Source organism: Gossypium arboreum, chromosome 7 (genome assembly GCF_025698485.1).
Source record: "Gossypium arboreum isolate Shixiya-1 chromosome 7, ASM2569848v2, whole genome shotgun sequence".
In the NCBI taxonomy this organism is placed as follows: domain Eukaryota; kingdom Viridiplantae; phylum Streptophyta; class Magnoliopsida; order Malvales; family Malvaceae; genus Gossypium; species Gossypium arboreum.
The window spans coordinates 15622968-15632142 of record NC_069076.1 but is presented as its reverse complement, the minus strand read 5'-3'; the positions used below and the strand labels follow the sequence as shown (position 1 = coordinate 15632142).

The 9175-nt window shown below is 32.6% G+C and overlaps 1 long non-coding RNA gene across 1 annotated transcript; it reads right to left on the bottom strand.

Annotated features, from left to right (window-relative positions):
- Positions 1 to 6073: 6073 nt before the first annotated feature.
- On the bottom strand, positions 6074 to 7425 carry LOC108486529 (uncharacterized). The gene is made up of 2 exons (XR_001871501.2): positions 7117 to 7425; positions 6074 to 6441 (listed from the first exon to the last, which is right to left on the bottom strand). It is a non-coding gene; the product is annotated as an uncharacterized LOC108486529 (long non-coding RNA).
- Positions 7426 to 9175: the final 1750 nt, after the last annotated feature.

Genomic DNA, 9175 nt, shown 5'->3' with positions numbered 1-9175 from the left:
TGAGAAATTTGATTCGTAATGAAGAGTGGTCAGATTAGTCAAACAGTGAAACATGGGAAACTTTGAGAAAAATCTGGTATTGATTGGCTAAACCAAAAATTCTGAAAATTTTATGGATAGAAGATATATGAGTCTATTTTCAGGGAAAATTAACAGCACTTGATTTGGAGTTTCATAGCTCCAGTTATAAATGATTTAGTAACTGTTGCTCAGGAAGACAGCTTGCAGTGAAATTATGATTATGTGGTAAACATTGACAAAAATTTGTTAATGAGTTGCTTATTGATTTATTATAAGCTTACTATGACCTGTAGGTGTGGTTGGCCGAATATTGTAAGGGGTTAATACGTAGTTTGTATTTGAATAGTTAGATTAACGTGTTAGTAATCCAATTGTAGGCGGTTCGTGTGTGGATCTCGTCAGCATATCGTCGCAAACAGGTGTGTAACTAACACCCTCTTTCTTAGTCTGGATCGGCAAAAGTCGAAAAGTCGAAATGCCAAAAACCGGTATTTTGTAGATTTGCGAGTGTGCGAATGCTCGTGAGGTAAATCGATTAATGTTTTTGGTAAGCTGTAAAATTTGGATTGCAAAGTGCATGATTTCTGTGCCCTCGATATTTTTGGGCTTAATGGGCCAAAATTGGAATGATGGGCCAACGGGCCCAATTCGGTAAGAACCCTCGGTACATGATTCTGTTAGTACGTGAAAAGTAGGAATATGCATGAAAAACCCTAAAAATAGCTAAATTACTATAATACCCCTATGTATGGAAAATTATTGTTATACCCCTAGGTGCAAAATTATCGAAATACCCCTAGGGTTAAATTAACCTAAATGCATGTTTGATCGTTGTTATTTATCGCATGCCATGTTGTTATTATCTCGATGCATGGGATTGGGATATTGACGAGGAAGTACTGAAAGTGGCTTGTCCACGATCTTGGAGGCTTTGCCTCAATTTATCGTTAACTCGACCAAAGCAAGGCCGCAATCTGTGGAGTGTTAATGGGTGGGTTGAGCTATTCCCACATGGAGTGTATGGCTGGTACGGGTGGAGTGTAGTGGTTGGTGGGTTGAGTAGTCTCCCCAAATGGGCTTGCATATGTTTATTGATGTTGCATGTATTTTGAAATGGGCCTATGGGCCATACTGTTATCTGAATAAGGGGCTAAGGCCCAGTTTATTGTAATCTGAAAGGGCTCGCCCAAGATCTTATTACTGAATGGGCTTAGGCCCAATAGGCTTAAGTGACTTGGGCTTTGAATGGGTTTTCCTTACACACCGAGTTTCCCAAACTCACCCCTTTTATTTTCATCCACGCAGAAATCCCCAACCATAGTGGGCTTGGAGTCGTGAGGGAATTTGGAGTGGCCACCGCTCAAATTTTGATTTTCTTCCGTGAACTGGACATCCTTTTATTTACGTTTGAAGTTTTGGGTTTTAAATGTAATAAGGCCGCTTAATTATTTTTAATAGTTTTAATATGTATTACTAAGATAGGTATTACTTATTTTAACTGTTGAAATTGGATAGCTTTAGTATGCGTTTTCAAAAACAACAAGTTAATTTCAAAATAACACGACAACAAGCAAAGCTTCCATAATGAAAGTATTTTCCAAAATTAATCACTTTTCCTAAAATGACTTAATCAAATCGGTTTCTAGAAATATCCATGACGTTAAGGTGTGGCAATGGCGGTATGCATGTCTAGGATTGGATCCGAAGGAGCTTGGTACTTAAGCAATCCGATGGACTCACCACCTCTTTTCCGGTTTCCTACCGGTGCACGACTTCCATTCACTTTAACCTATAATGAAATTATCTTTTAAAACACTAAGTAGGTTTTTCGGATCAACAATATAAAATGTTTTTAACGCTTCGATGTGGCATGTCGGATCCAGCCATAACGTCTGGGCTGGGTTTGCGGTGCTACAAATTAGGTATGCTTATTTCTTGTTTTAATATTTCTAGGATATTAATTCATGTTTAATGTGCTTAATTCAGTGGAAGAAAAGGCCCTGTTCAAGAGTAGATCTAGCATAATTAAGTGGAGTTGCATGCAATTCTAGAAATAGGACAACATAAATCTACCGGATTAGAGTTAAATTTAATAGGGGAATCCATAGATCGAGTTAATGCGACGATAGGGGTTTTAATTAGAAAGATATTTCGACTAATCAACCTAGAGTCAGTTGTTCTTACTCTCGAAAGAGATATTAACATAATTTAGGGATTTCTACGGATCAAGACACAAGTGAATAAATTGTTTAATTTAGATTCATAATAATAAGTGAAGTCTACATGGATTCTTTCTTAAGTATTGTCTATCTTATTGGTTATATTCAATTATTTTCCTATTTTTTTCTCTGTTGCATTCTTAGTTAGATTAATTTAGTAATTTTAGATTAAAAACAATCACCCCAATTTATCTGCTAAATAATAGAAAAATGGTCATTACTAGTACTTTTAGTCCTCGTGGATATGATATTCCCTACTTACCATAGCTATACTATTGTTTGATAGGTGCGCTTGTGTTTGTCGTATTTATAGTTAGTTTAATGACCATCACAACATGATTCATGACTGTTAAGGATGTCTCAGATCCATGTCTCACCTGACTATGTTGAATCCATGCATGGTTGATTCAGTATATACTTCTCATAATATAATTGCATGAAAGAAGATGCAACAACAAATAATTGATTAAAACATTCCATGCGTTGTAAAATATCTTTCTTTTCCCTTTCATCATCTGGAATTCTCAACCATACTCATCACTTGTGAACAAATTTTATATACAAAATCAAATATAAACAACTATTGATAAAGCTAATTTAGTATAAATAAGTGGAACATAAATTCAATATCCAAAAACCAAACATAAACAATTATTGATAAAACTAGATTAAGCATAAATAAGTAGACCATAAATTCAATATCCAAAAATCAAACATAAACAACTGTTGATAAAATTAGATTGCACATAAACAAGTATAACTTAAATTCAATATCCAAAAACCAAACATAAACAACTGTTGATAAAACTAGATTACACATAAATAAGTAGAACATAAATTCAATATCCAAAAACCAAACATTAACAACTATTGATAAAACTAGTTTAGCATTGTTGTTTAGTCACATAGTAGATATCTCTAAGCCCTAGAAGATCAGAAAATTTTCAACTATCCTCCATTTCCGTCTTAAGCCACAAAGCTCTAATCTTGGGATTAATTGATAAAAACATAATTCGCTTGTCCTTATGGAGTAATAATTTCATTGAGAAAAAGTATAGCGGACTAGCTTGTGGAACTTCCTCCGATGTGCTATCAAGCACTTTGACTACTTATGGAATACCATATGGATCCGTAATAGGAGTCAAAATAGATGTGGCCTGACTCATATTGTCAGCTGCATTGCATAACTTTTATATTTGATTAGACAATCTTGTAGCCCTTCTAATTTGCTTTGAGGATTTCTTCCTTCCAGTTTTAAAATGTGAAGTTGATATCTCAGGTGTTTTCATTTTCATTTTCTTTTTTTCATTTCCATAAATGTGAACATCATTTAAAATGTGAACATCATTTCTCACATTTTCTTCCTCATTCTCTTCATGTATTTCATTGTCAACATCTTCAAAAAAATCACTACGGAGTGTACTGGAAGAAGATACCCATGCTTTATCACCTGATGCAACTATCCCCATGAACATTTAGTCGAACTTCCTTTCAAATTCAGGATCAATGCTCGATGTTTTAAATTTTTGGGCTTCAGGCACAACCTACATATAAAATGAGAGTTTAATAACATAAACTATTAATAACCTTATAAATAAGAAAAAACAAAAATATCCAGAATTATTAATGTACCTTTAACCTGCTATCCCACCAATCATTTGATGCATCAATGGTTCTTTTTATAGGATTCAACCTTAGTCCAGTATCTTTGCCTTTAAGTTTCTTCCAAGCCTTTCATTCTTTTTTTAAGGCATCTTGAAGCTGATCATTATTTTCAACCATCCATCTTTTGTGAAATGAGTACCAAGTCTATTGCCTTCCAATATCTCTTTAATACAAATATCACAAAATATTTCTGTCAATCTCTTATCCGACATTGCTTTTACTTTTTCACCATTAACCTCAACCACCGAACTACTCATCTATTGTGTATATGAACATATTCGTTTTAGCCAATAAAGCAATCAAGAAAATGAAATGTCACATAAGTATATTTTACATGTGTATCAAAATCAAGATAGGATCCTCAGATTTTTTTTCTCAATCAAAATCAACTTTCCAATACTGAAATAATGACCAAGAAAGAAAATACAACTAATAATAACATCAAACACAATTAACAAAGTTAGTATGAGCAATATTTTGTCTATTATTTTTTTACCTAATCATGAAATCAAAAACACAAAAGAAAATGACCCTATCTAGTTTAATTATAACAAAATAATAAATTAAAGAAAAATAAAAGATAGGATACAATTAGAAATGTTGACCTCTCCTACTTCTAGAATCTAGAATTGCATTTATTATCCACGTTGTAGAACAAAATAATTAAATAGAAATTTTATGTGGCTAAATCGTTTTCTAATTGTTTTTTTCAACGAAAAGCAATTAAAATAAGCGGTAGCATGATCATGAAATTGTGAATTTTTCATTGTTTATTATTTTAGAGGACTTGTAGCCAGACGCAACTATAAAATTAAGATCGACACTTGTAAACTTCTAAAATTGAAAACGCATTGTTTTATATGCTGACTAGAGGTGTACATGGGTCGGGTTACTCGGCTCGGCTCAAAGGCCCACCCGAAATGTGAGAGGATTTGGGTAAAAATATAGGCCCGAAAAATGGGTTTGGACAAAAAAATAAGGCCAGTTTAAAAAATGGGCCGGCCTCGGGTAAGGTATTGTTAGTTGGGCAGGCCTTGCCCACTCGCCCGAATCACTAAAGGACAAAAAAAATATACATATTTTTTTTATTTTTGAATGTTCTTTTTTTTTATTGTTTTCCCCCTATTCTGCTACCATTTTACTATTATGTTGCTATTATTTTATTGTTATTGTTTGAATATTATATAAAATTTATTTTATTGTTAATTTTCTTATTATTTTAAAGACATTTGTTAATTTTATTATTATTTTAGAAGCATTTGCTTGTTAAGTTGCATTAATCTTAGTGTTATTTAAGTCTACATATTTTTAAAATTTATTTTTAATTTGTTGGGAAATATTTATTTTGATATTTTTGTATTTTGATGTATTATATATATCTAAAAATAATATAAAATTAATACTGACAGCCGGGCTGGACTCGGGTTTTAGTATTTTTATCTAGGTCGGGCTTGGACAAAATTTTAGGCCCATTTTTTAAGTCCGTCCAAGCCCGAACCTAATAAATGGGCATGAACACCTCTAATGCTGACTGCCCAACTCCACAAATACTTGCACTTTTTACTTCAATTCCAATATGAATTTAAATAATAATAATAATAATAACAAAACTCACATTTCTAGTTTGAATCATAGGGATAATACAGTATATAACATTAAGAAAAGAACATGTTTAATACAAGTATTGAATATCAATGGTTTATGGTATATTTCGACACCAAAAATAATTAGATAAAAGTGTACTTCTTGTTATAATTAAAATTTCTACACAAATTTGACTGATAAAATACAATTCCCCATTATCTTTCTTAATTAATCTATAATCACTCCTCTTTATTCTCATTTTAATTTCACTCAAAATGCTTTTAAAAAAAATGACTGGTATAAAATAACTGCCTTTCTTTTTCCTTCACACATGATAAAAAATGGTTTTGATTTAAGCTTCCATTTATATAACTCAATGGTTGTGATTTAAGCTTCCATTCCCTAGATAGAAAAGCTAACCAAATATCATGGAAGCTAACCTCGGCTAAGCATGATATAACAAAAGGGTCAGCAAATCATGGTTTAAATAAAAAAAAATTGTTTTGGAATTTTGAAATCTAAAGGGAAAATAATTTGAAAGAGAAGATCACCAGTTAAAGAAAATATCACATCTTCCTTGATCATTCTGTGTTCTTTAAAGGAAACTTATTGATATTTAAGTACATGTGTGTTTGTACATATATATTCATTCAACACACGCACAGAGTGAAAGAGAGAGGTATGCAAAGCAAAGCAAGAAAAATGAAGACAACATATTAATTAAATCCAATACTGCGTTAAACAATGACTGAAGCTAAATCTAGAAACCAATACTCCTCAAACAAGACTATTGAACTAGGGTATAACAACTTATGTTGAGGAATATTACAGATTAAGTTTCCTCCAAAGGTGTCAATGGTCGATTTGGACGGTAGGTATGGTTTTGATGCTTGGCCCATAACCAGAATCGCTACAATTGCACTAGTATGCCAAGCTCTCTAGCAACCTTTTCCTGCATATTGAATCAAAGAAAGGAAAATAAGCTTTTGGAGAAGAGAAAATGAGCTTTTGCATAAAAGAAAGCAGTCGATCAAGGAGACTTTTGTGCATGGCCTTCAAGAAAGAAAGAACCATAATTGATATCTTGAAGCTTTTGAGATAAACAACATTTCGAGAAAACAAAAAATTATCTCTGCCAGCAAAATTGAGCAAGTTTGCCCCATGAAACATTATACGAAGTTTTTTTTTTTTTTAATGCTTAGAGCCTAGAGTTTGATCTTTTAGTGATGGAATCTTCCAACAATGTGAGTTTCGATCACCCCCTTCTATCGTTACTTACAGAGAATAGAAGTGAAAAACAACAAATATAAAAAATAAAACTAAACCCTTCAACATCATCTCTGCCCTTTGAAGGAAAAACTTTGTCACAAGAAAAATAAAAAATAAAAAAGAAAAGAAATGAGCCCCATCTCATTAAAAAAATCAAACAATTAATTTCTATAATATTTTTTTTTCATATTTCATCATAAACCAGAGATTGAAATATTCCAATCTAATATCAAGAGCTAAAAAATTTGATTCTTTCACAAGCCAAAACAGTTGCAGAAAACAACTAAACTAAAGCATAAGAAACAATTAAAGAAAAGAAGAGAACAACTAAAATAGTCGCAGAAGAAAAGAAGCTCACCGGTGGAGGAATTAAAAGAGGAACAACTTGAAGAAAATAAAAGAGAAGAGAACCAAAGAAAAAAACTTTGAAAGAGAAAATGAAGAAAAATAGGTATTCTAACGTGTCATTTGGGAGAAGACAATTTCAGGATAAAAATGTAAATAGCCAACAAAAGCATTTTTGGCTAAGGAAAAAGTTAAAATTTTCAACTTTTTCATCTGTCAAAAAGAACTTTTTTAAATTTGAAATTTTCATTCAACTTATATTTGTTTGGCAATGCTTTTAGGTGAGAAGTGTTTTTTTAGGGAAAAAACCTTTCTCAAAAGCACAGCTGAATGGCCCTTTAGTGTTTAATGGTTATTGTCATAAGCAAAGGTTTAGTGGGGCCTTTATGTGAGGCCATTGTTTAGCTCATGCATGGTGTGTATTTAGATCAAGGGGTTTTCACATTGCTTTCTCGCAAGCTATTGGGAGTGGAGTTTGGGCCTTTGGTGTTTTGAAAGGTGACATGCAAAACGGCTCTCTCAAGGTGTGGTGTAACACTCAGTTTTCGATAAACCCAGAATTTAGAACAATTAAGGGATTAAATTAAAAGAGATTGCAAGTTAGCAGCATCTATTGGAAGAAACGGGAAAGCTAGAAACTGAATTGGACATGGTTAAAAACCAATTTTGGTTTTGTTAGAATAGAACCAGCCGGTTCTTTAATGGGTAATAATGAGCAATGGATGGTTCTCATAAGGTTGGTATTGGCATAGGAAGTGTTATAATTAGTTGGGAAATAGTTTTCTAGAGATGATTTCTTTCCCAAATCTATTTCATTTTCTTCTGTTCTTAATCCTCTTCAGTAGCTTAAAAAAGGGATAACCATGGAAGGTTCTGCATGGAGTAGACTCTATGAGGATGGAATTGGAATAGTAGGGAAACCAACAAGCTACTAAGGTTCTTAGCCCTTCTATATACGTAAAAGTTAAGAAAATGAAGTTATAAACTTTAGAACCATTTTAAGGGTTCTGTATGTTTCTGGAAAAATGGGTTTAAGTTGAGAATATTGAGCAAGAGAATGAAAGCGCTAGCATTCAGGAAGGCTAAGCTGATGAGACGATTTATACTATCTAAGTATTTCATGTTTGTGTGAGCATGAACTATGATTATATGTGCATACATTGCATGATTGTAGGAAAAACCTCAAAGGGATAGATGAAGTTAGGAAAGGAAATGATGAGAGAACCTATTAGTTACCACTACAGGCGAAGCTCCTAGCCTTACAGATGGAACACTGCAATGTCCGTGTAACACCTTCTACCCGACCTGAATCACCGAGTCCAAATATCAGATGTTACGACATACAAACACTTTGTGAAATTTTAACAAACTATGAATAATCCTTTTTCAACATACTTCCTACTATTTACTTAATTCCAAATATATAAAGAAAATAGACAAAAATACAACAGACTTTTAAAATTTATTGTAAGACATTAGAACCCAAAAGTTTGTTACAAACAGACTCTCTTAGGTGTAGAAAACAATACACCATACTACTAAGATGAAATCTATATGCATAACATCCATCTCGCAATTTTTTTAGCATAATCCTAGCTCATTCTATCACTTGGCGAAATCCTTTTTCAGCAGAATCTGAAATATAAATAAAATGCTTGTAAGTTCATGCGAACTTAGTGAGTTTTTAATGCATTTTTCTTTGAAGCCTTTCGAATTGAATTCTATATCTTAAAAGTTTGGATTGACCTTTTTTCATTAGCGAATAATTTCAGATTATTAGATATATCTATATACCAAATTCCATACTTAATGCCCCTCTTACTTCACACCATGGTGGATTCCAAAATTTTCTAGTTGATACATGTCTTAATCCTTCTTAGAACACAAGATACTTCTCAGCAGAATATATATATAGAACCCACTTTCTACAAATTTCCTCTTCAAAAACATTTAACACTTTTCCTTAGAATGGTTGTTCACAGATACTATTTCTTGGCGGATATTTACTAACTAATCATACATTTGGCAGAATCCCATAGTGAGTTTGATAATCGTCAAAGCAACAATCAGAT